We start from the raw sequence: 27,953 nt of genomic DNA on the forward strand, positions 1-27,953 counted from the left end.
AACTCGAGAAGCTCAAATGTTCTCATTTAATTCCCTAATGCAATTACCCAGCTTCAACCTGAGGGCTGTAATGTCTAAATTTGCTTTTTCTTTATTCCAGTTCTACATAACAAAGCATAAATAATCACAGAGCAATAATTCTGTGTTGGACTATTCAGTGGACAGAGAAGAGCATTCTGACTGGCGTGAAACACCGTCTCCATTCCCAGGGAACCCGTGAGGTGGCTGCACGGAGCACAAGCGTGAAGATTCAGGAGCACGAGCATCAGGTGATGGGAGGGGCACGGAGGCAGCACCAGAAAGATGCCTGCTGAGAGGCCGCTGTAGCCAGGCTGGCCGGGAAGGTCACGGGAGCGGGCACAGGCATCTCCCTCCAGCCGCACTTGGTTTTCTTGAGGACACATGCAGGGAAGGGGATGACACCAAAATGCTGTGGCGCTGAGGGGATGAGAGGAGGGACACAGGGCCAAGGGCTGGCCACCACCCCTTGCGTCCCTGCCCCTATGAACGCTACCAAAATCAACCCCAACGGGGAGAAATGAGGTGGGTGAAAGAGGTGGACAGACTTGGCTTCCATGGAATTCACAGATTGCAGTCATTAAAAATCCCTTCTGCGTTTTCATCTGGAAAACTTTGCAAATGTATTTAGCGACAAGAAGCAGAAGATGAAGCCAACACAGTTGGGCTCAAACCGCCGCCCTTCTCCTTCTCTCTGCATCCAGGATCCACCCTGAGCCCCTGAGTGCGAGGACCCGCAGCTGCCCAGCCCAAGGGAGCGGCCCCTGACCAGAGGAGGGAGCCGCACAGCGGGGCCCCCAGCACGTGGATGGCAGGATCTGTGCTATCTCAGTCCCAGGGCCCCAAGCAGAGAAGGCCTGGGGCTCCCAGCTGAAGTTTTTCTGTCTCCTCTGTCACCAAAGTCGAGAAGGACTGAGTGAGACCAACGTCGGACCTGCTGGCTCCTCGGTGGCTGCCGATGTGGCCCTCAGGCTGCGGGTGAAACCGTCTGGGGAAGCCGAGACAGTGGCCAGAATCACAGCCACGAGTGTTCCAGGGGCCCTAAAACACAAGCGCAGCCTGAGGAAGGCAGTGCCCGCTCAGATCCCTGTCTAGGCTTGTGTGCCACACTCGAGAGGCACACGGCACCAGAACATGGCGCTTTAAATGACTTTGTGGGGTGTAGGAACACAAAGTGGGGCTTCGAGTGGCTCAGAAGTCACTCCCACCAGCCTGCGGGGACCCGGGCGGCCCCTCTGGATGTGGCTGGTGTCTCTCCAGGGAGGGCTCCAAAGTCCTATGGAGGAGGTGAGTGTGGGTCTTGCTCTGAGGAAGGACCCTGACAAGTATCCTGAACACGCAGGCACAGCTGGCTGACTCATCTGAAGGGACCTGTTGATCCATTAGCCAGGGAGGCTGAAGAGAACTCGACTAACACACGAACCCTGCCCAGGCGCCCTCCTGGGCTGCCCACGAGAAAACTAGGGAAGCTGTGAAGACGGAGGTGTGCACGGGGCTGTGAGAACCCTGGGAGAAGCCGCACTGGGGACCGGGAGGGACGGAGGGCTGGGCCCCACAAGCAAACAAGGGAGGTGCTCAGTGCCATGAAGACCCTGCTGCACCCACAGCTGCAGGCCTGGCTGGCAGCACGACCATGGCTTCAGGCGCGGGCCCAGGAGCACGTGTGTTTGGCAGGAGCTGCCCTCCTGGAGCCGCACTACGAGTACCGTCATTTTAGAGGCAGGTACCTGATATCAAGGATGACAATCAACCATGCCACCCTGAATTACAGCCGTGTCCTCAGCGGGTCACTATTTACGCTGACAATTACAAAGAGTTTGAACTCGCTGTCCCAAGAGGCAACAAGCCCTTCATTATCACCGCCGCAAGCCTCTGTGCGGCCCTCCTCTCCCTCCGCTTCCCGTCGGGGCAACCTGAAGTCCCACGACGGTGACTCAGAGCCAGCCCAGTAGCTTCAGTGCAGGAAAAATCACAAACACTCAAACATATCCTAAACATGGGCAGTTGGTAGGAGCTGATTCCTAAATTAAACCTGTTCGGAGGCTTTCTGGGCTAGCACAGCTCTGATCACAGGCTTGCGCTTTTTGCTCCCCCTGAAGGGCGGCGAGGAGGCCGGACTCTGCCATTCTGCAGGCTCCGATACGTGGAGTCTGCCCTGTGGCATCAGTGGCCTGTGCCAGACAGCGTGACCATCGCCCACAGTGAACACTCGGCACAGCGGAGCAGGCTTGGGGAAGAACAGAAAGTGCCCTCTAAGCCTGCAGAAGACGCTAAGCCACGCACGGCATCACGCGCACTGCGTCTCAATCACGGCGGAAGCAGGAACGAGCTCTTAATAGTTCCAGTAAATGCAAAGGTCGCCCTGGAAAACCGTGTGAACCTTTCTGACGACTCACAGGTGGGGAGCCACTGCCTGAGACACAAAGGTGAAGAATTAACCTGAAACTGCATATTATAAAACTTATTTTTAAATGGTGGCGCTTAATTTGAAAGACTCCCAAAGAACACTGCATTAGAAAGTGACAGAGTGAAACCGTGAAGCTGACCACAGGAGTCCCTGGAAATTTCACCAAATGTTGTGTCAAAACTGGGAAACAGAAGAACTGCACCTGATGAAATATTTGATTAATCACTCGAGTCCTCCCCACATGCGAAGCTATGTTAAAAAGTGTTCCAAAGGTGGAGAGGATGATATTTCTTCTGATTTCGCAGAGGATGTACAACACCCCTGCAATATGGTTCCTAACATCCAAGGGGAAAGAGGATAATATTAGTCTCAATACTGCAGGAGGTGTACACTCCCTAGTGACATTGTTCCTAATATCCAGGGAAGTAGAGGAAGATATCACTCCCAATAGAGCAGGGAGTGTACACCCCTTCTGTGACATTGCTCCTAATAGCCAGCGGGGGAGAGGAAGATATTACTCCCACTATTGCAGGGGATGTACACCCCTTTGTGATATTGTTCCCTATATCCTGGGAGGGAGACGATGATACTCGTGGCAATATCGCAGGGGGTGTACATATCCACTGTGATATTGTTCCGAATATCCAGAGGGAGAGAAAATGATGTGACACCCAATATCACAGGGGGTGTACATCGTCCTGTGATATTGTTTCTTATATTCAGGGAGAGAGGATGATATTACTCCCAATATCGCAGTGGTTATACACACCTCCTGCGATATTGTTCCTAATATCCCAAAAGGGAGAGCAACATATTTCTCTCAATATGGCAGGGGGTGTACACCTCCTTTGTAATATTGTTCTTAATATCCATGATGGGAGAGGATGACATGACTCCCAATATCGCAAGAAGTGTACAGCCGCCTGTGATACAGTTCCTAACATCTAGGTGGGGAGACGATGATATTACTGCTCATATCGCATGAGTTGTAAAACTCCTTTGATATTTTGCCTACAATCCTGAGGGGAGAGGGTGATATTGCTCCCAATGTCGAAGAAGGTGTACACCCCCCTGTGACACTACACCCAATATCCACGTTGGAAGATGAAGACATTACGCCCAATATCGCAGGGGATGTACACCCACCCTGGGATATTGTTCCTTATATTGAGAAAGGGAGAAGATGCTATTGCTCCCAATAACGCAGGGGCTGTGGCGGTACAACCCTCCTGTGATATTGTTCTTAATATCCTAGGGAAGCGAGGATGATACTACACCCAATATCGCAGGGGGTGTACACCCACCCAGTGATATTGTTCTTAATTTACTCCACCTCCCTCCACCAGGGATATCGTTCCTAATATCCAGGGGAAGAGAGGATAACATTATGCCCTATATCACAGGGAAGTGTACACACCCTCTGTGATGTTGTTCCTAATATCCAAAGGTAGAGACGATGATATTACTGGCCATATCGCAGGGGGTGTACACCCTTCTGTGATACTGTTTTTGACATTCAGTAGGGGAGAGGACAACATTAATCCTAATATCACAGAAGGTGTACAGACCCCTGTGATGTAGTTCCTAATGTACAGGGGAAAGAGAAGACTATTGCTCACAATATCGCAGGGGCTGTAACCACCCTGCCCCCTGTATATTGTTCCTAATATGCAGCGGGGTGGAGGCTCATAGCACTCCCAATATCCGAGAAGGTGCACACACACCTGTGATAGAGTTCCTAATATCCAGCGGGAAAGAGGCTGATTTTACTTTCGATATCGCAGTGGGTGTACACAGCTCCCAACCCTAGGATATCGTTCCTAATATCCAGGCGGGAAGAAGATGACATGGCTGACAATATCAAAGTGGGTGGACACTTCTTCAGTGATATGGTTCCTCTTATCCAGGGGGTGAGTGGATGATACTACTCCCAATAAAGTAGGAACCATACAACCACCTTGGGATTTTGTCCTTAATAACCACAGGGGAGAGGTGATATTACTACCAGTATTGCAAGGGGTGTACACCCCTCCTGTGATACTGTTTCTTATATCCAGGAAAGGAGAAGATGGTATTAGTACCAATATTGAAGGGATGGACAACCCCCATGGGATATTGTTCTAAAGACACAGGTTGAAAGAAAATGAGATTCCATCCAATATAACAAGGGGTGTACACCCCGCCTGTGATATGAATCCGAAAACCTAAAAGAAGAGAGAATGACATTGCTTCCAAAAACACACAGGGTGTACACCCACCCTGTGATATTGTTCCTGTCATCTAAAGGAAGAGATGATGATACTACTCCCACTACCACCAACCAACTACCACTTCTTTAAGCATCTTGACAACTTTTTGCAGGGAAAACAAGTACACAACCAGCAAGATGCAGAAAATGCTTTTCAAGAGTTCATCCAACCCTGAAAGCACAGAATAAACAAGTTTATTTCTCATTGGCAAAAAATGTATTCATTGTAATGGTTTCTTTTCTTTTTCTTTTTCTTTTTTTTTGGACAGAGTCTCACTCTCTCACCCAGGCCAGAGTGCAAAGGTGCAATCTCGGCTCAAAGCAACCTCTGCCTCCTGGGTTCAAGAGATTCTCCTGCCTTAGCCTCTTGAGTAGCTGGAATTACAGACACATGCCACCACTCCCGGCTACTTTTTGTCTTTTTAGTAGAGACGGGATTTCACCATGTTGGTCAGGCTGGTCTCAAACTCCTGACCTCCTGATCCGCCTGCCTCAGCCTCCCAAAGTGCTGGGATTACAGGCGTGAGCCACTGTCCCCAGCCCATTGTAATGGGTTCTATTTTGATTAATAAAGATGTGTTGCAGCCTAGTTATACAAATTTAAAATTCATGGTCCAAAACCACAATTACTTTTGCACCAACCTAATACTTTAAGAATTAAAAGAAGCCTTTATATTAGAGAGCCCATGGATGATAAAATCATAAAGAATATTACAATCTCCATAACCCACAAACTTGGTAACTTAGACAACTGGATGAATTAAGAGACACAATCTATTCATACTAAAACACAGGAGAAATAGGTAATCTATATATATTGATATCTATTAATAAAATGGAATCGATACCTAATAACCTTACAGAAAACTTATATATTCCACAAATCTGACATTCTGTCATGTTATTCTAACTGGTGGGATTCAGGGATTTCCATTTTGATAAGAACATAGGTGAGTCTCACACACTTAATTTTAGTGCTTATTGGTCAGAAAAGCCATGTCCACTATAGGATACTGCAGAGCGATGCGTTATGGAGAATTCAGGCAAGATAATATGATTTTCAGAGTTAAAGGAAGACAACCTGATTTATGTAGAGTAATTCCTCATAATATCATAGGGGATACCAAATTTAAACTTTGGGGTATCCCCAGGTATAATTCTTATTTGAGCCACCTGTGAATTTCAGACACGGAGGCTTCCCAACTTTGGTGGCTTTCAATAAATGTGGAAGTTAACTCACAACCTATTTTGTGGAGGCATAAAATTCAATGAGCACTCATTTAACCTTTTATTTTAAATATATTTTTGTAAACTTGCATTTCCAATTAGTTGAAATTTTGAACCTGTTTCAGTTCTTATCCACTGTTTTTCCCCCCCACGAGACGGAGTCTTGCCCGGTCACCTAGGCTGCAGTGCAGTGGCATTGTCTCGACTCACTGTAACCTCCGCCTCCCAGGTTCAAGCGATTCTCCTGCCTCAGCCTCCCGAGTAGCTGGGATTACAGGTGTCTGCCACCACGCCCGGCTAATTTTTGTATTTTTAGTAGAGATGGGGCTTCCCCATGTTATTCAGGCTGGTCTTGAACCCCTGACCTTGTGATCTGCCCACCTCGGCCTCCCAAAGTGCTCAGATTACAGGCCTGAGCCACCGCACCCGGCCTCTCCACTCTTTTTAGGTGGAGGGGAGTAAGGGTTTCTTGGAATTAGGAGGAACTCCCATGTACCCAACCCATTTGAGTAAATTTCTTCCTTCAGAGTTTTTCAAATCAGCATCACCATTGTTAAAGGCCTCCCACATGGTAATAATTGTGTTACAGGGTTTTACAAACATGAAGTTTATGTTTGGCTGAATGAACCTCCTTGCTGTGGCACAAGGGGGCCATAGGTGTTTTCACCAATTATGAAGCGGGTTCACTGTGCAATGGCTACCAACTTTTCTGAGTACAATGAGGCCAAATACATTCATAGATAAATTCCATGAAGTGAATTTATTACTTACAAATAGCAAACAAAAGACAACAGAAGTCTAGGATTCAATATGAACCACTACAAGATCAGGAAGGTTACCCAGAGCAGATGGTTGGAGTTTTGACTATAAATGCTTCACTTGCACTACAACTGAGGGACCCCAGAAAGCAGCCCACATTGAGTTTTCTCCCAGAATGTGGTTTGCTGGACACAAGCGTTAAAGGCCATTCTGTTTCGAGCAGGGCCTATAACAGAGCCTGGGCTGTTCTGACCAATGTCACTTGATTATCAGGATATTGCCTTCCCAGCATATCATACAGTAATCTTGAAAACTACCAGTAAGAAAGGGAGGAAAATGGCCCTGTACCCTTAAAACTGAAGGATCGGGATATTTGCTGTGACAGAGGCACAGACAGTAGCGACAGAGTGTTCTTGTGAGCCATCTACTAGTTCTCTTAACCGGAGCGTGGCACCAGACCGCTTTTCTATTTCCTTTCAATGGAAACTGTTTCAGAATATTTTGAATTTCTACATCTATAGAGTTGTGGCATATGATCACTGGCAGTGTAGACTCTCTGCATGGTTAAAGAGTTCAGAAACCCATCAACCCACATTGGAGGAGACCACCTAATCCTCCAGAGTGTCACTCCATCTTCATGGGGTTAGCTCCACATGCAGTAAGGCCACTATAACTAAGGCCATCAAGACTTGCAGTCCGAAGATGAGACTTTTGACATGCTGATAAGCAGCAGTTATAAGAAAAGCCCATACCCTGGTCAGGAATTTTTCAATGAAAGCAGCTGAGACGCTTCTTCATATGCTTCGGTAGGGGTTAATATCAAACTATTTCTTCCCATTTTCTTTACTCAGCAGTGCCTGAACCATGAGGCACCATAGATGTACACCTCATCAGGAGGGTGTATGGTACAGCAGCAAGGGGAGCAGCAGCACAAGAAACAAACAAGGCCACTACTTCTTACATAATAACTATTGTCTTGGAGTGTAAAATAATTAATAATGTTCACATGGCTGCCCTAAGCACACAGAGATGGTGACCAGAGCAGATGCAGGGACTACAGAGATACAGCCTGATTCTTGCTAATTAGGACTTAAGTGTTGGCTTATGTGCTGTGCTTTTGTGCATTTATAAGCCAGGGCCTCAAAACTGCCTGCTAAGCACAGGCCAAAGTTCATGCTGGGGTGCAGTTAAACATGGATGTCTAGGAGATGAGAGCATTTTAGTGTGGAAGAAGATGACAACACCTGAAGACCACAAAACACTGTGCAGACCAAAGGGAAGGCCCATCGTCAGCTCACGGTTCTGACCCAGGTGACTGCTGATGTGTTACGGAACAGTCAGCCCACAGCAGGTCGGTCAAGTTGAGCTGGTGTCCTGCATGAGGGCTGATCCATTCCATTCGTGCTGCCAATTGTTTCAATAGCGTCTCATGCACCCCACTGGTGAGGAAGGAATTAGCACCCTATGTTTACTGGCACCGTTAAACACATAACATCTATTACTAAACAGATAAGCCAGACATCAGTTATTAATTACATACAGGAGGATGGTGTAAGCTCCCACAGGCCCAAACAGGGATTAACTTGAGCGCGGAGAGTGGTATAACATTAAAAAAGTGAGGATATGGCCGGGCGCGGTGGCTCAAGCCTGTAATCCCAGCACTTTGGGAGGCCGAGACGGGCGGATCACGAGGTCAGGAGATCGAGACCATCCTGGCTAACCTGGTGAAACCCCGTCTCTACTAAAAAATACAAAAAAAAAACTAGCCGGGCGAGGTGGTGGGCGCCTGTAGTCCCAGCTACTCAGGAGGCTGAGGCAGGAGAATGGAGTAAACCCGGGAGGCGGAGCTTGCAGTGAGCTGAGATCCGGCCACTGCACTCCAGCCTGGGCGACAGAGCGAGACTCCGTCTCAAAAAAAAAAAAAAAAAAGTGAGGATATTCCTTTTTTTTTTGTTTTTGACACAGAATCTCGCTCTGTCACCCTTGCTGGAGTGCCATGGTGTGATCTCGGCGCACTGCAAGCTCCGTCACCTGGGTAAACTGTACGTACTTAGGAATTAATACCAACTCATTATTAGCAAAAAATAAATATCTTTACATCAAGAGTAGTTTTTCATTTAATAAAAATAGGTGGGATGTGTATAATGGAAAAGGGATAATCAAAATTTGCCAAATGAGGCTAGTAAGACAATCCCAAGAATTCACAATCATTATTCACTGGTCCGTTAATCACAGGACAATACATACAAATGAAACTTACTTGACCGGGCGCAGTGGCTCATGCCTGTAATCCCAGCACTTTGGGAGGCCAAGGCGGGCAAATCACGAGGTCAGGAGTTCAAGACCAGCCTAGCCAACATGGTGAAACCCTGTCTCTACTAAAAATACAAAGAATTAGCTGGATGTAGTGGCGTTCACCTGTAGTCCCAGCTACTCGGAAGGCTGAGGCAGGAGAATCGCTTAAACCCAGGGGGCGGAGGTTGCACTGAGCCGAGATCGCACCACTGCACTCCAGCCTGGGCAACAGAGTGAGACTCCATCTCAAAAAGAAATAATAATGAAAAAAATTAAACTTACCTACATATTAGAAAAACATCCAAATTCAACTATGAATCCAGCACATTATCAAATGAATAGACAAAAATTCTACCAACAGATTTAAGAAAATATCATTATCTATGAAATTCAAGTACTACTGCTTAAAGAGCACTTACAGAACTCTCACCTCAAGGTTTCCCTGCAAAACAAGGTGAAATGCATACTCAAGACTCTTTAAGAATGGGCCACTGATAAAAATATACTAGTAACTTGTGTAACATTTCATAGATTTTTTTCAAGCACTGCACGATAATTAATTTGCACCAGGCTTTCCAAATTAGAAAAGCTTCACTTATAGAACTTCTTTCCAGTGGGAGTTTTCACACGGCTTTTCAAGTAAATGTTAAAACTGAAAATATTCTTGTAGTTTCTAAACTGTTAGAGTTTTAACCCTGTGTACGTTCTTGTATTTACAAGGTCCAGCCAGCTACAGTGTGCATTTTCATATGTCCTTAAGTGGGTATGAGAGAAATGAAACACTCAAACATTCTAGACATTCATAGGGTTTTTCTCAGGAATGAGCTGACATCTTCAAATGGAATTTACACAAGCGAAGGCCTTACCATAAATTTAAATTCAAAAGCTTTTCTCCACTCTGAGCCCTCCCAAATCTTCAGGAAAATCTGAAGGTTTGACCACATTTCCTACATTCTTAAGCTTTCTGTGCAGTGTGAGTTCTTTCATGTTTATGAGGGAATGGGAAAGAGTAAATGTTTTACCACATTTCTTATATTCAAGGGGCTTTATTTATTTATTTATTTTTGAGATGGAGTCTCACTCTGTCGCCAGGCTGGAGCGCAGTGGCACAATCTCGGCTCCCTGCAACCTCCACCTCCTGGGTTCAAGTGCCTCAGCCTCCTGAGTAGCTGGGATTACAAGCATATGCTACCACACCCAGCTATTTTTGTATTTTTAGTAGAGACGAGGTTTCACCATGTTGGCCAGAATGGTCTCGATCTCCTGACCTCGTGATCCACATGCACAGGGCTTCCCTCCAACCCCCTGTGGCCTTTTATGTCCTTGAAAAAGAACTAAGACAACTGAAATGTGCCACCATGCCCAGCTAATTATTTTCTTTGTTTTTGTTTTGAGACGGAGTCTGCCTGTCGCCCAAGCTGGAGCGCAGTGGTGCGATCTCGGCTCACTGCAAGCTCCGCCTCCCAGGTTCACGCCATTCTCCTGCCTCAGCCTCCCAAGTAGCTGGCATGAGCCACCGGGCCCAGCATTATTTTATTTTTTGTAGAGACAGTTTCACCACGATGCCCAGGTTGCTTCACATTGTTTTAATCCAGGCTGGTTATGAACTCCTGGGCTCAAGCAATACACACACCTTGGCCTCCCAAAGTGCTGGGATTATAGGCTGAGTCACTACACCCAACCTCTATAGCATGACTTCTTTAGTGGCGCATAAGGTAACTGGAACGTGTAGGCTTTACCGCATCTCTTACATTCATAGGGTTTTTCTCCAGTATGAATTCTTTCGTGGAGGTGAAGGGAACTGAGGTGACGGAAGGCTTGGTCACATTGTTTACATTCATAGGGTTTCTCTCCAGTATGAGTACTTCTATGGTTACAAAGGGAACTCAAACGACTAAAGGCTTTGCCACATTGTTTACATTCATAGGGTCTCTCTCCAGTATGAATGCTTCCATGGTCATGAAGGGAAGTGGAACAGCTGAAGGCTTTATCACATTTGGTACATCTCTCTCCAGTGTGAGTCCTTTCATGCATCTTAAAACAAGAAAATCTGAGTGTTTTCCCACATTCCTTACATTCGTAGGGTTTCTCTCCAGTGTCAGTTCGTCCATGTATTAGACAAGAACCAGAAACAGTGAACACTTTACCACATTGTTTACATTTATAGGATTTTTCTCCTGTGTGAGTTCTCTGATGTCTTTCAACTGAATTGAGAAAATGAAAAGCTTTCCCACATATCGTACATTTATAAGCTGGATTTCCACTGGGCATTATCCTGTGTCTTCTAACACCTGGAACAGAAACAAAGAGTTTCCCACACTGTTCACATTTATATTGCTTCTCTCCATATGTTTTGTATCCTGAGTGAGCTAGGATGTGCCTATTAAGGAGGGAATGATGTACAAAGACTTTTTCCACAAATACTGCATTCACATTGTTTTAATCCAGTAGAAATGTTCTCATTCAGATCAAGATTTGGAATGTGGCTGACAACTTGTCCATCATACTGACTACCTTCTTTGCTTTCACGCAGTCCCTGTGCCATATGATTTCTGTAAAAAAAATGACAAGCACATTACTATTGGTTGGTGTAATAACTTTCTACTCATTCATAGGTCTTCGACTTACACTGCTACCAATACTAGGGAAAATGCATTTTTGTTTTGTTTTGTTTTTGTTTTTGTGCCACGACTGAATTATTTGAAAGTAAAGGGGCTACTACTGAAAACACAGCTACCACCTGCATGGCTATGACCAAAATAGTAACATTCATATACACTTTTGTAGTACTATTTTCAAGTAAACTGTTTTCCAAACACTGACTGCTACAATGATGTACGTTACATTTTGGGTGAAATTTTTCTAAAAGGAAATGAATTTCAAGTGACTCTTATTTGCTTTGATTGCTTGTTTTTAAATTCATGACATGCTAAGATTCCTTCAGAGGACTTTATTTCCTCTTCTCAGTGCAAATTATCTTGTATCTTTCCCAAGTTTTTTGAAGTGATCTTCAATATTCTGGTCTTTCCGTTTTTTTCCTAAAATGCAGATGCACAAAATTATCATGAATTATTTCAAACTATAGAAACATTACTAGATTTCATGTTCATTGTACACAGTGCCCATGCCTGATTTATTCACCAAATCATTCCCTTGCCCCATTCCAAATCACAAATAGCACTGATGATAGGGAAATACTTCTGTAATTAAGTGAAATGTGTTGTCATTCTTACCTACAGAAGCCAGGTTCCTGCAGGTTTCCTGCATCACTTCTCTGGAGAGATTCTTCTGAGAAGAATCTAGCAAAGCCCATTCCTGCTGGGTAAAGTTCACAGCCACATCCTCAAAAGCCACGGAGTCCTAAAACATTCCACACATGTGGATAGAAGGATGAGTGAGACTGAGAGCACTGGGAATGTATACTCAATTCATAAGCTGTTTACAAGATTCTAAAATTTCCAAGCATTTATTCTATGACTTGATTGTCACAACTCTTACTCTGTTCACACATACTCCCTCCCACACAGCAGTACTAATGCTAGAATTGAACTATTCAAAAAGGCAACAGCAAAGTAGAAACACCCATCTCATTAGAGAATCCAGGGAGTAAGATTACGATATGCTGCTAGGAGTTACCTTTTAACTTCACTTTGTACATTTCTAGTATCTGTCATACTAAAGTCCTACCTGATGTGCATAAGTGAGTTAATATTATCAGTCCTGAGACTACTTATTCTTAAAAATACCTGCTCGCAAAGTTCAATCTTTGTTTGTATTAGGAACTTACATTTTGAAAGGGATTCCACCAACCCAAGTAATAAGAATGACTCACTGCATCTAAATGGTTTATGCAGTATATTTTCCAAAACTTCTTCTGCTGAAAGTCTATTATTCTGTGTCACTGCAGTGGTGCTTAGGGAACCAGACACAAAAACACAGTCTGAACACTAAGTGTTCAATGAATTTCCCTGGTAGACAATATTTTACATGTGCTGTCACTTGCTAACTGTGGAAGTGAACCCATTCCACGTGATTACACCAAGAGAGAATAGGCTTATTAAATTTAATTGAGTAGTAAATAAAACCAATAATTGATATTTAACAATACTAATACAACAATTTTTCAAATTTCCATTGCACAATATCAAGGCAGAAAGGAATAAGAGGAAATAGGACACATGCTTTTTAAAATGACATTAATGTCACCACTTCCAGATGCTATTCCTATGAAACCACATAAATTCCCAAATCAGGTGGTTTTAGGCAAGAAAAGCTACTCTTTCGTATGTAGTAAAGATGACCAATGTCTAATCATTTTTAGTCATCTAAAAAAAGAGTGATGGCTTGTCTAACATACTTCTAAGATTTTCATACAAAAATATTCAGGACAGCACAGTGTTAGCAGAGAGATGAGCAAGCAGACCAAAGGAAAAAAAAGTCTTAATGACCCAGCATCTATATGGAAAGTTGAGGAATGATAGAGTAGGCACTATAGAATAGAAAAAGAAATTACATGCACTTTACAATATGAGGCAAACCAGGCTGGCACCTACTTGGGAAAATGTATTGCATTCTTCTCTATTCCATGAACAATAATCATCTTATTATATATTCAAATACAAAAGATAAAACCAGAATACTTTCAGAAGTCACAGGAAGATTTTTTTTTAACGAAGGATTAGGCAGAATTTTTTTATGTAAGAAAAAAGAGATAAAGGAACAGACCAACTCAAACATATTAAAGTTTAGGGAATAAAAAGAAAATAGAGTGGGCCAGGCATCGTGGCTCACACCTATAATCCCAGCACCTTGGGAGGCTGAGGCAGGAGATCACCTGAGGTCAGGAGGTTGAGACCAGCCTGGCCAACATGGCAAAAATCCCGTCTTTTTGTTGTTTGTTTGTTTATTTGTTTTTGAGACAGAGTCTCGCATTGTCCCTTGGGCTGGGGTGCAGTGGCAAGATCTTGGCTCATTGCAACCTCCACCTCCCGGGTTCAAGCAATTCTCTTGCCTCGGCCTCCCGAGTAGCTGGGATTACAGGTGCCTGCCACCACGCTCAGCTAATTTTTTCGTATTTTTAGTAAAGACAGGGTTTCACCATGTTGGCCAGGCTGCTCTGGAACTCCTGACCTCGTGATCCAACCACCTTGGCCTCCCAAAGGGCTGGGATTACAGGCATAAGCCACCATGCCAGGCCTAAAACCCTGTGTTTACTAAAAATATGAAAATTAGCTGGGTGTGGTGGTTGGTGCCTATAATCCCAGTTACTCGGGAGGCTGACACAGGAGAATCACTTGAACTCGGGAGGAGGAGGTTGCAGTAAGCAAAGATGGCGCCACTGCACTCCAGCTGGGCTACAGAGCAAGACAGCATCTCCAAAAAACAAAAAACAACACTCAGACACCCAGATAAGAGGATACACATGTGTCCACTGTCATAAATTCTTCACCAAGCTACAAGAGGGGAACTGACATTTTGGTGAATCTTTATAAATCATCAATTTATCTATCACACTTTTATTTCACCAGTAGCATTTACAAAGCTAAGTCCTACAATTCCATTTGAAATTACCCTTTAAAAGAACAGAACTTTAAAACTTACTACACTCACTCTGGGGAAGAAATAAACACGAATTTTTAGCAAACGAAATACATCATTTTACCTTGCCTCTTTGGAAATAGTATTTTTATCTTTCAAGCTGTACTGACAAAATGTATCTTACAGTCAGTGAAAACCTGAAACTCAAATAAGCGGACAAGCCTTTTCAAGGTAATAAACTCAGGGAGAGGCAGTGCTGACTCCAACGCAGACCTTTCTAAGTGTCACGGCAGACCATTCCATCCCTTAGGACACCCATCCTGTTCAGTAAAGTACTCAGTGACCACCTAGGAGGCACTGGCACTGCTCTTTGTCCTCCTGTGGGCCTTAAGTGCATTTTAATATTCAGGTTCTTGCACATCCTCTCTGGGGTGGGTTTTCCTTGTCCTTTGGGATGGTTTTTCTCTCTTCACAAGTCTGAGACAAGCTAGAGAGCAGAAACCATTTCTGCCTTTTCCTCTCAATATCACCATCCCATTGGCAGACCGTCAATGTGTCTCCGAGGAATAAAAACTCCGGCTGGAGGAACAATTTTAATGACCTAACTTTCATGACATTACATTGTATTGTCCATTAATTTTAATGTCCTAAAATGTTAATGACCCTAACGGGTCACCATTTTAGATGAAACTATACCAGGAGATTCCTCTAAGGCCAAGAGCATCCAGCTGCTCCCCTGAGAGACTCTACCCCCTACCTCAGGCTGTCCTTGGGGATGAGGTGACCCCGGGGCTGAGACTCACTAGACCCTCCAATAGACATGGCCACTGTGGGTATCCTGGGTCATCCCCAGACAGTTCTAAAATGCCAGGACTAGGAAAAGACAGGAGAGTGGCTGAGGACACAACACCCTGTCAAGTTTTCACGGGGGGACCTCAACCTAAAGACATTTTGGTCATATGTACACTTAGGAAAGATGAAGAGAGGCACAAAGATTTTTTTTTACAGTAGAGTGTCAGATGATTTATTCTCCGCTTTCCTCTCGTGTAAAATGTTTGGAAACAGAAAAATATTTTGGCCAAGGTGCCTCACGCCTGTAATCCCCGCGCTTTAGGAGGCCGAGGAGGGTGATCAATTAAGGTCAGGAGTTCGAAACCAACCTAGCCAACATGGCGAAACCCTGTCTCTACTAAACATACAAAAATTAGCTGGACGTGGTGGTGGCACCTATAAGCCCAGCTACTTGGGAGGCTGAGGCAGGAGAATCGCTTGAACCCGGGAGTCAGAGGTTGCAGTGAGCTGAGACTGCATCATTGCACTCCAGCCTGGCGACAGGGTGAGACTCCGTCTCAAAAAAAAAGAAAAAAAAAAATATATATATATATATGTGTGTGTATATATATGTATGTATATGTGCGTATATATATATGTATGGTTTGCGTCCTCATTCACCTTATCAAAGCCTCTCATTTACGCCCCTCCCGTGGACCCCAAACCACAAACCATGACTGCGGTACCCGTTTAAGAATCGCGTTTGCTCAAACACACCGTTTAACGTTTTAACAAAGCCTCAGGTTAATTTTAGGGGGAGAAAGGTGGGACTGGAAGCTCCATGAACCACAGCTCCTCCCACGCTGGAACCCCCCACACCGAGCCGGGCTCTCCCGGATCACCCTCCCGTGGTCACCGCACTAACTGGGTGGGGGAGGCGCGGGGTTCCGGAGAGGGCTCCGGCCGGCGGAAGTGGCGCCCACAGGTACGGACAGGACGCAGGGGTCCCGCTGCCCGCGCCGCCCGGCCCTGCACAGAAGGGGACTGAGGCCCGGCTGCGCGGCCGCGACTCGGTCCGCAGGTTCCGCAGCCCATGGCTGGTTCCAGCAGGTTTCACCCAGCCCTCTTCCCCACTTCCGGAAGCCACGGGCAGTCCACTCACCGTTCCTCGGCTTCCCTGGTGTCCTGGCGCCCGCTACGGACGTCCCAACACCCGCAGGTCACAGGGTGGCCGAGGCTGCTGCAGAGCCACCGGGCCTCCCAGAGCCAGGAAGCCGCAGCGGAGACTCACAGAAAGAGCCTACGGTGGCGAAGGCGAGACAAAGCGCCCGCCAGCCGGGTCCCGGAAGCCACCCTCTCCTTTCCGGCGGCGCGCCTGATTGACGGGTCTCCACCCCAGCTTCCCTGATTGTATGGGGCTTCAGGCCCCGCCCCCTCAGGCCCTGAGTGACAGGAGATTGCGATCTCACGTGAGGCTGGATGTGGCCAGAATGATCGTTTTGGCCTAGGGGTTTGTAGGGGGTGCGTCCTTCCTGCGCTGGGATCTGACCACGCAAGGAGCACATTTGCATTTAACCTCCTATACAAGGTTATAGCTATTTGTGCATAATATATATATAAAATTGCAAGCAATATAGTGACAATTCTGTAACTACCCAGTGGGTTCACCTTGCCCGCTACCTAGACAGAGCCGATTTCTCAAGACGGGGGGAATAGCAATAGAGAAGGAGTAATTCACGCAGAGTCGGCTGTGCGGAAGACCGGAGATTTGATTTTTTTTTTTAATTTAATTTTATTTTATTTTATTATTTCTGAAACAGAGTCTTGCTCTGTCGCCCAGGCTGGAGTGCAGCCTCGGAGTTTTATGATTATTCAAATCAGTCTCCCTGAGCATTTGGGGAAAAGAGTATTTAGAAAGTTTATTTTGCCAAGGTTAGGGATACTTGTGCATGACACAGCCTCTGGATGTCCTGATGACAGTTGCCCAAGGTGGTCAGAGCACAGCTTGGTTTTGTTGGAGATAAATGCTCGGTGACACAAAGTGAAACCAGCACTTAAGCAAAAGTTTTCTCAGCAACGCAATTTACCTCTGCGGAAGCGTGCTGCTGGCATCAATCACAATCGCAAGAGCGCACGGAACAAAGGAAAGCAGGGGTTTTTATTCCTAATGCAATCCCTACCTCTGGCATGGGCTGGGGCCAGACCTCAAGATCTAAAATGACCCCGTTGGCTATTTGTGAATACTTTCCCAAATAAGGAAGGGGGAAGGGAGTCGTGAGTTACAACGGTGGGGGTGGGACGTGTGGTTTGGAAGGGAGAAATGGGTGCAGAGCAGGTAACCAAGGGAACAGATGTGAGTGATTGATTAGAACTGACGGGGGTGGGGGAAGGTTGTTTACAGTAACTAAGGGCAAGGAGGCATGGAGAACAAGAAAGTTGAGTTCGAGAACAAAACACAAGAACGTTAACATGCCAAACCTCCGAAGAGAAACTGACTGTATCTGACAGTTTTACACATTTTAGGGAGACAGGAGACATCAATCAACATATGTAAGATGAACACTGGTTTGATCCGGTACAACCTGAAGCAAAAGTGGGTCAACTCGAAGCCAGGAGGGGGCTTCCAGGTCACAGGCAGGTGAGAGAGGAACGGTTGCATTCTTCTGAGTTTCTGATGAGCCTTTCCAAAGGAGGCAATAATATATGCATTCTTCTCAGCCAGCAGCGGATGACTTTGAATAGAGTTGGAGGCAGGTTTGCCCTAAGCAGTTCCCAGATTGATTTTTCCCTTTATCTTAGTGATTTGCGGGGCCCAAAATATTTTCCTTTCCAATTTCCCCCTTTTGGAGAAAGCATTTTAGAAGAAAATCAGTCTCTGGTGGCAGGTTTTGTCTGACTTCTCATGGAGTAGCTGAGATTACAGGCGAGCGACACCACACCTAGCTAATTTTTTTTTTTTTTTGGTAGAAACGGGGGTCTCCCTCGGTTGCCCAGGCTGTCTCTGGTGCCCAACGCAGGGCTCCCTGTAATCTCTACAAATAATCCAGTGAAGGAACACCAGAGCGTGGAAAGGTGAGGACGACCGACAAAGGACTCCCGAGTAGGTTTTCACTTCAAGCTCTAGGGTAAGGAGGGCGCTCGGGGAATTCCAGGGAAACCTCGGGAAAATGTGGGTCGAGCTGAGAGTAAGGTCGCTAATTACTTAAGCCTTGTGCAGCAGTTACTGCGCCACGGAGGGGTAATTGTCAGTACCCAAAATCTCACATCTTTGTTCCCTCTGGTAGACAAGTATTCTCCTTGGTTCCTAGAATATGGAACCATGAATGTAGAAGATTGGGACAAGGTGGGATCAGACTTAAAACCAGCACAACAAGAGGGCCGCGATATTCCCGTCTCTGCTTGGTCTGTGTGGTCTGCAATTAAAACAGCCCTGGAGCCCTTCCACACTGAGGAGGAGAAGGAGGATTTTCAGGATGACATAGGAAAGTTGAATAATCAGGAGTCTAATTATCAGCTAAGTGAACCTTGACAGTCTCGTTTAAAAAAGGGCGAGAAACGGGAAGGTATGTATGCTAATCTCCAAAAACTTATAAAAGAAACTGTGCCACCTACTGCGCCTTTAGGGGAAGGTCTGGAATGGCCACCCCCAGGCCAGCCTTAGGAATTTTTGGAAGGGGAGCCTGAGGCCCACGCCTTGCCGCTCCCATTGTTGCAGGCCCCGCCAGTAACTATGGCGAAGGGAAGCTTCAGGCTTGTCCAACAGCCAATTAGGATGAGGGAATGATCTAGGCTTGCCCACCTGTTAATTATGGTAGAGGAGTGCTGCGAGCGGGTCCAAATACAAATTATGGCACAGGGACAATCCAGGCATCCATTCGCCAGGCACAAGAAATGGGGGATTTGAATGCTTGGCAGTTTCTGGTAATTATTTCACCAGCTGAGGAGGCCAGAGAACTTACTCAAGCATGCTGGGAGCCATTTCCTTTTAAAATATTAAAAGACTTAAAGCAAGCAATTGGACAATATGGGCCAAATTCCCCTTATGTTCATTCCTTGTTACAATGTGTGGCTTATAACAGACGTTGAATACGTATGGATTGGGAGGCACTAGCCCGATCCACCCTGTCCCCCTCTGAATTTCTCCAATTGAAAACCTGGTGGACGGATGAAGCAACAAATCAGGCAGAAATGCTCAAGCCCAACGTCCCATTAATATCACACCTGATCAATTGCTTGGAATCGGACAGGCATGGGGTACTCTAAATCAACAGATGGTAATGGGTGATGAGGCTGTTGATCAGCTCAGAACTACATGCCTAAGAGCCTGGGAAAAAATTAACGACCCTGCTACTGCTTATCCTTCTTTTCACACATTTCAAGAGGGTCCAAGGGAGCCTTATCCTGATTATATCGCCCGTTTGCCGGATGCGGCTCAAAAGGCCATTTCCAATTCTCATGCCAAGAAAGTGATCGTTCAGCTGCTTGCTCATGAATATGCTAATACAGAATGTCAGGCAGCAATTAGACCTATTAAGGGAATGGCAGATCTAAATGAGGAAAAATCTTTAAGTGAATACATTAAAGCCTGCGATGGCACTGGGGGGCACTTATATAAGGCCAGCCTCCTTATATAAGGCCAGGGGAAGAGAGGGGGATGCTATTACTCCCCATATCGTGGGGGGGTTCTCACCCCCTGTGATGTGGATTGTAACAGTGAGGGGGAGAGAGGGGATCTCTATTACTCCCCTTTACGATGTGGATCTTAATAATTACTCCCCCCTGAAATGTGTGTTCATTATTAGCAGTCTCTTTTCTTCATGATATTAGGAACAATTTCACAGGTTATGTGTACACAGCCTGCGATGGGAGAAAGATTACCATCCTCTGCACCTCCCGATATTAGGAACCATATCACACAATGGGTGTACACTTTTCTGGAGATTTGGGGTAATGTCTTCCTGTTTTTCCCTGAATATTCGGAGACATATCACAGGGCGGCTGTACACCCACTACTCTCTTGGCAGGAACATCATACTTTACCTACTGGAAATTAGGAGCAATATCACAGACGGGGTGTCAAGCCACTGTCATATTGGAAGTAATATCATGCTCTTCCCCACAATTTATGAGGAACAATATCACAGGGGGGTGTGTACCTTCTCCAGTAGTGGGAGTAGTATCATCATCTCTTCCTTTAGATGACAGGAACAATATCACAGGGTGGGTGTACACCCCGTGTGTTTTTGGAAGCAATGTCATTCTCTCTTCTTCTAGGTTTTCGGATTCATATCACAGGCGGGGTGTACACCCCTTGTTGTATTGGAGGGAGTCTCATCCTCTTTCAACCTGCATCTTTAGAACAATATCCCATGGGGACTGTCCATCCCTTCAATATTGGTACTAATACCATCTTCTCCTTTCCTGGATATAAGAAACAATATCACAGGAGGGGTGTACACCCCTTGCAATATTGGTAGTAACATCACCTCTCCCTTGTGGTTATTAAGGACAAAATCCCAGGGTGACTGAACGGTTCCTACTTTATTGGGAATAATATCCACTCACCTCCTGGATATCAGGAACCATATCACTGAAGAAGTGTCCACCCACTTCGATATTGTCAGCCATGTCATCTTCTTCCCGCCTGGATATTAGGAACGATACCCCGGGTTTGGGGGCGCTGTACACCCACTGCAATATCGAAAGTAAAATCAGCCTCTTTCCCACTGGATATTAGGAACTATATCACAGGTGTGTGCACCTTCTGGGATATTGGGAGTACTATGAGCCTCCACCCCGCTGCATATTAGGAACAATATACGGGGGGCAGGGTGGTTACAGCCCCTGCGATATTGAGAGCAATATTCTTCTTTTTTTTTTTTTTTTTTTTTTTTTGAGATGGAGTCTCGCTCTGTAGCCCAGGCTGGGGTGCAGTGGCCGGATCTCAGCTCACTGCAAGCTCCACCTCCCGGGTTTATGCCATTCTCCTGCCTCAGCCTTCCGAGTAGCTGGGACTACAGGCGCCCGCCACCTCGCCCAGCTAGTTTTTTGTATTTTTCAGTAGAGACAGGGTTTCACCGTGTTAGCCAGGATGGTCTCGATCTCCTGACCTCGTGATCCACCCGTCTCGGCCTCCCAAAGTGCTGGGATTACAGGCTTGAGCCACCGCGCCTGGCCGAGAGCAATATTCTTCTCTTTTCCCTGTACATTAGGGTCTACATCACAGGGGTCTGTACACCTTCTGTGATATTAGGATTAATGTTGTCCTCTCCCCTACTGAATGTCAAAAATAGTATCACAGAAAGGTGTACACCCCCTGCGATATGGCCAGTAATATCATCGTCTCTACCTTTGGATACTAGGAACAACATCACAGAGGGTGTGTACACTCCCCTGCGATATTGGATGTAATGTTATCCTCTCTTCCCCTGGATATTAGGAACGATATCCCTGGTGGTGGGAGGTGGAGTACATTAAGAACAATATCACTGGGTGGATGTATACCCCCTGTGATATTGGGTGTAGTATCATCCTCGCTTCCCTAGGATATTAAGAACAATATCACAGGAGGGGTGTACCGCCACAGCCCCTGCGTTATTGGGAGCAATAGCATCTTCTCCCCCTCTCAATATAAGGAACAATATCCCAGGATGGGTGTACATCCCCTGCGATATTGGGCGTAATGTCTTCGTCTTCCAACGTGGATATTGGGTGTAGTGTCACAGGGGGGTGTACGCCTTCTTCGATATTGGGAGCAATATCACCCTCTCCCCTCAGGATTGTAGGCAAAATATCAAAGGAGTTTTACAACTTATGCGATATGAGCAGTAATATCATCCTCTCCCCACCTAGATGTTAGGAACTGTATCACAGGCAGCTGTACACTTCTTTTTTTTTTTTTTTTTTTTTTGAGACAGAGTCTTGCTCTGTCGCCCAGGCTGGAGTGCAGTGGCCAGATCTCAGCTCACTGCAAGCTCCGCCTCCCGGGTTTACGCCATTCTCCTGCCTTAGCCTCCGGAGTAGCTGGGACTATAGGCGCCCGCCACCTCGCCCGGCTAGTTTTTTGTATTTTTTAGTAGAGACGCGGTTTCGCCGTGTTAGCCAGGATGCTCTCGATCTCCTGACCTCGTGATCCGCCCGTCTTGGCCTCCCAAAGTGCTGGGATTACAGGCTTGAGCCACCGCGCCCGGCCTCGGCTGTACACTTCTTGTGATATTGGGAGTCCTATCCTCTCCCATCATGGATATTCAGAACAATATTACAAAGGAGGTGTACACCCCCTGCCATATTGAGAGTAATATTTTGCTCTCCCCTTCGGGATACTAAGAACAATACCGCAGGAGGTGTGTACAACCCCTGTGATATTGAGAGTAATATCATCCTCTCCCCCTGAATATAAGAAACAATATCACAGGAGGATGTACACCCCCTGTGACATTGGGAGTCATATGATTTTCTCTTTCTCTGGATATTCGGAACAATATCAGAGTGGGTGTGTACACCCCCCGCGATATTGCCACGAGTATCATCGTCTCCCTTCCAGGATATAAGGTATACACCCCCTTGTGATATTGGGGGTAATATCTTCCTCTCCCCCGCTGGCTATTAGGAACAATGTCACAGAAGGGGTGTACACCCCCTGCTCTATTGGGAGTGATATAGTCCTCTCCATCCCTGGATATTAAGAACAATATCACTGGGGAGTGTACACCTCCTGCAATATTGAAACTAATATCATCCTCTCGCCTCCTGGATATTAGAACCATATCACAGGGGTGGTGTACACCCCCTGCAAAATCGGAAGAAATGTCAGTCTTTCCACCTTTGGATGTTAGGGACAATATCACGGGGGAGGTCCACGCCCCCTGCGATATTTGGAGTCCTATCATCCTCTCCCACCCAGGATATAAGGAACGAGATGACCGAAGGGTTGTACACCCACTGCGATAGTTTCAATAATGTCATCCTCTACCCCCTGGCTATTAGGAATAACATCATAGAGGGCTGTACACTTTCTTCGATATTGGGAGTAATATCCTCTCCCCGCCGGATACCAGGAACAAGTCTATTAATTATTAATATTAATAAATATAAGAAAAATTAAGAGTAATCATCGATGTTAATAATCACAATAAAGATAGTAAAAACTAATACTGGTTAAAAATGTTAAAGATTATTGTTAATAATTAATAGTAATATCACTGTTAATAATAAAATAATGATATCAGCAATAATGTTACTTAAATCAATACTAAGTGATGCTGGTAATAAAATAATAATTAATATTAAGAACTAATAATATTGTTAAACGTGATTAATGTTAATAATTAATTTTAAGTATGCATAATCATATATTTAAAATAATTATCCATAATTAATAAATGGATTCCTATTAATTAATAGTATCATTGATAATTATTAAAATCGATCATTGATGTTTAATAATTAATTATATTATTACTCCTAATACCGCAGGGGGTGTACACCTACCTGTGATGCTGTTCCTAATATCCAGGGACGGAGAGCATGATTTTAGTTTTAATATCGCAGTAGGTGTACACTCACCACGTGACACTGATCCTAATATAAACAGGGATAGAGTATGACATGAGTCCAAACATAGCAATGAATGGACAGCCACCCGGTGATACTGCTCCTAATATTCATGGAAAGTGTGTATTATATTACTCCCAATATCACAGGAAGGGTACAGCTCTTCTGCGATATTGTTCCTAGAATCCAGAGGGGGAGAGGATGATAATAATTCACAGGTTGTGTTCACCCGCCCAGTGATATTGTAATTAATATCCTGGGAGGGAGAGGATGATATTACTCCCCTTCGAGCAGGAGGCGTACACCCAGCCTGGGATATTGTTCCAAATATCCATGGAGGGGAGCGGTGGATATTACTCCAAATATGGCAGGGGATGTACATCCACCCTGTGACATTCTTCTCAATATCTCAAGGCTGAGAGGCTGATATTACTCCCAGTATCGCAGACACTGTGCACCCCTGTGTGATAGTCTTCCTGATATCTCAAAGGGGAGAAGACGGTATTAATACCCATATTGCAGGAGGTGAACACCCACTCTGTGATATCTTTCCAAATTTGCAGGGGTAGAGAGGATAATATTCCCAATATTGCAGAAGATGTACACGCCCCCTCCCCCTGTGATATTATCCTGAATATTCCAAGGCACAGAAGATGATGTTACTCCCAATATCGCAGAAAGTGTACACCCCCCAGGGATGTTGTTCCCATGATCCAAGAGGGGAGAGGATGATACGACTTTCAATATCGCAGGGGTGTACACGCCCCCAGTGATACTGTTCCTAATTTCCACCTGGGAGAGGATGATATTACTCCCAATATCGCAGGGGTCATAAACACTCCTTTCATATTGTTCCTAATATTCAGGCGGGGAGAGGATGATATTCCTCCCTATATTGCAGAGGGTGTACACCCGTCTTTGATACTGTTTGTAATGTCTAGAGGGGGAGATGATATTACTCTCAGAATCGTAAACACACTGTGTGTCCACCGTGGATCCTAATATCCAGGGAGGGAATTACTCCCCAAGACGTGGGGGGTGTCCACCCCGCCTGTCACATTGTTTCCTATACCCAGGGAGGAAAGGATGATATCGCTACCAATATCAAAGAAGTGTACACGCCCCCTGTGATATGGTTCCTAATATCTTCATTGGGAGAGGATGATATTACTCTCAGTATCACAGGGGTTGTCCATCCCGCCTGAGATAGTGTTCCTACTACCCAGAATAAGAGAATGATATTACTTCCAATAGTGCACGGCGTGTCCCCCGCCATGTGATATTGTTCTCAAGAACTAAAGGAAGAGAAGAGAATATTATTCTTTGTACTGCAGGGGGTGTACAACCAACTGCGATATTGTGAGGCACCCCTTGTGAGAACAAGAAAGACTGGAATTTGATGAGACTCCAGTACCACCTGGGCAGCTCTGCCTTCCCCCACAGTCTCTCCAGCTCCCTTTTCTGTCCAGTGGGTGTAGGAGAACAGCTCTCCGCAGCAGGGTCCCACCCAGGGCTTCAGAGGACTTGATGGATTCACTCTTTCCTTCTGTTAGCAACACCAGGCATGGCTCTCTGCCGCGGATACTAACAAAACATTTTCTCTGTTTAATTTCTGAAAGGCATTTCTCTGGGATTTCCTGAACCATCAGGAGGGTCCCCGCATAAGAGATCATTTAAGCCACGGGGAGATCAACTTACATGCATTTTCCAAAGAAACAACTAATCAGTTGCTTGCATTTTCTGTTGTACTGTTACTCATATATGTTGATGAAGGTCTACTATCAGTTTTTAAGGTAATTTACAGGGAAGAAAATCATTAACTAGATTAACTCATTCAGCTATGAAAGGATATAGTTCATCTTTCAAATGTAATTAACTATTAATCATCTTTTAGTATATCTGAGTTACAGTATCCTCCATCAGAAAAAAAAGTGACTGGATTACACATAAGTTTATACTCTCTATCACAGATCAATCAATATTAATCTTAGCTAAAATAATTTAACTTGTTTCTTAAAAACACGTTTGCTTTTGTATGTAACAGCAGCTAAGTATTGAAAATCAAAGAGCAAATTATAAAATAGGATTAACCAAATATTAGGAAATTTTTACAGATGTTTGCTGCATCGATGGGGTAGGATATTTGCATCATCAATAAACTAATTCTTTTATTATTTCAAAGTAAATAATTTAGGTTAGAATATTTGTTATTGACATTTTAATCTTTTTTTCAAATTATACATTTGACAGTTATTTTAAAAATGTTTAAATGTTCAAAGAAAAATTACTAGAAATAGAAAAACTAATGTGAAAAGTAACAGCCCTCAAGAATTCCATCTCCCAGAAATAACTACTGTTAATAATTAGGTAGTGTTGCTACCATATTTTTGCTATGAGTGTACCAAAGTGAGTTCGTAGGAAGGTACGTTGTGTTTTATAGCTAGCATTTTTCATTAACAGTGTGTTTTTGGTATCTTTGTTCTGCCTTATTCTTTTTGTCAGCTGTTTGATATTCCATTTTATCAATATGTTATTATTTACCTAAGCAGTCCTTCATTGATGGATGAGTTGTAATGTTCCTGATGTAGAAAATTCCTAATTATTATGCTGAAATGAACATCTTTGTTGATTTGGGCACTTAAGTAAATACTCTTAAAAAGTAAAGTTCTAAGACAAAAGATACCAATAAGGTTTTTAAAATTCTTTTCTTTTATTTATTTATTTATTTTTTATGAGACAGGGTCTCGCTCTGTCGCCCAGGCTAGAGTGCAGTGGTGTAGTCATGGCTTATGGTAGCCTCGACCTCCTGGGCTCAAGCCATCCTCTTGCCTCAGCCTCCCGAGTAGCTGGGACCACAGGCGCGAGCCATCATATCCAGCCAAGATTATGTTTTTATTTTCATTTTTTTTTATGTTTACTAGATGTTTATAATTATTTCATTAATTGCCTATTAATGTATTTTCTCCATTTATTTCAGTTTCATTTTTCCCACTGGTTCATTAGCCTTATTTGTGTACATATTGCTTTGTTATTTGTTCATAGGTTTTGATTTTTTTTTTCTCTGGCTTCACATTTGGAGTCATTCTGAAAAGAATCTTCGCTTTTCAAAATTAAAAATATAGGTATACATTTTCTCTGGTACTTCTATTTTTTCTTTTTCTTTTTTTTTTTTGAGACAAAGTCTCACTCTGTCACCCAGGCTGGAGTGCAGTAGTACAATCTCAGCTCACTGCAACCTCTGCCTCCTGGGTTCGAGCAGTTCTCTGCCACAGCCTCCCGAGTAGCTGGGATTACAGGTGCCTGCCACCACGCCCAGCTAGTTTTTTTGTATTTTTAATAGAGGCGGGGTATCATCATGTTGGTCAGACTGGTCTTGAACTCCTGACCTTATGTTCCACCCGCCTCAGCCTCCCAAAGTGCTGGGATTACAGGCATGAGCCAACGTGCCCTACCTATTTTTTCTTTATTTTCCACTTACGTCTTTGGATCCAACTGGAATTTATTCCATCTTGAGAGTAAGGTACAGAGTCTAGCTTTACTTTTAAAAAAATTAATAGTTATTATTCTGTGTAAACTTGGACAAACATAAAACCTCAAAAACAAATAAGAACACCTCATGGATTGAGTTAGGGATAATTGACATTTTTCACAATATTGAAGCTTATTCAGGGACACAGTGTCTCCTCATCTTCATTCCTCAAGTCCTCCCAGCTACGTGGCACCTCCAGCCTCCCAGGTGGCTGCTCAGGTTGGAAGCCTGATTCCTCTCCTCTCTTCATACTCCATCCTTGGAACAGGTTTTAGAAATATGTTCCACAGTCCGGGCACGGTGGCTCATGCCTGTAATCCCAGCACTTTGGGAGGTCAAGGCAAGTGGATCACCTGTGGTCAGAAGTTCGAGACTAGCCTGGCCAACATGGTGAAACCCTGTCTCCAATAAAAATACAAAAACTAGCTGGACATGGTAGTGGGTGCCTGTAGTCCTGAGAATAGCTTGAACATGGAAGGCAGATGTTATAGTGAACCGAGATTGTGCCACTGCTTTCCAGCCTGAATGACAGAGCAAGACTCCATCTCAAAAAAAGAAAAAGAAAAAAAAAAAGAAATATGTTCCACATCTGCTTCTTCCTGTCCCTC

The 27,953-nt window shown here is 44.7% G+C and overlaps 1 pseudogene; it reads right to left on the bottom strand.

Annotated features, from left to right (window-relative positions):
- Window positions 1-7,438: 7,438 nt before the first annotated feature.
- On the bottom strand, window positions 7,439-21,137 carry LOC119620518 (uncharacterized; annotated as a pseudogene).
- Window positions 21,138-27,953: the final 6,816 nt, after the last annotated feature.

The sequence above is a fragment of the Chlorocebus sabaeus genome, chromosome 29 (genome assembly GCF_047675955.1).
Source record: "Chlorocebus sabaeus isolate Y175 chromosome 29, mChlSab1.0.hap1, whole genome shotgun sequence".
Lineage (NCBI taxonomy): Eukaryota > Metazoa > Chordata > Mammalia > Primates > Cercopithecidae > Chlorocebus > Chlorocebus sabaeus.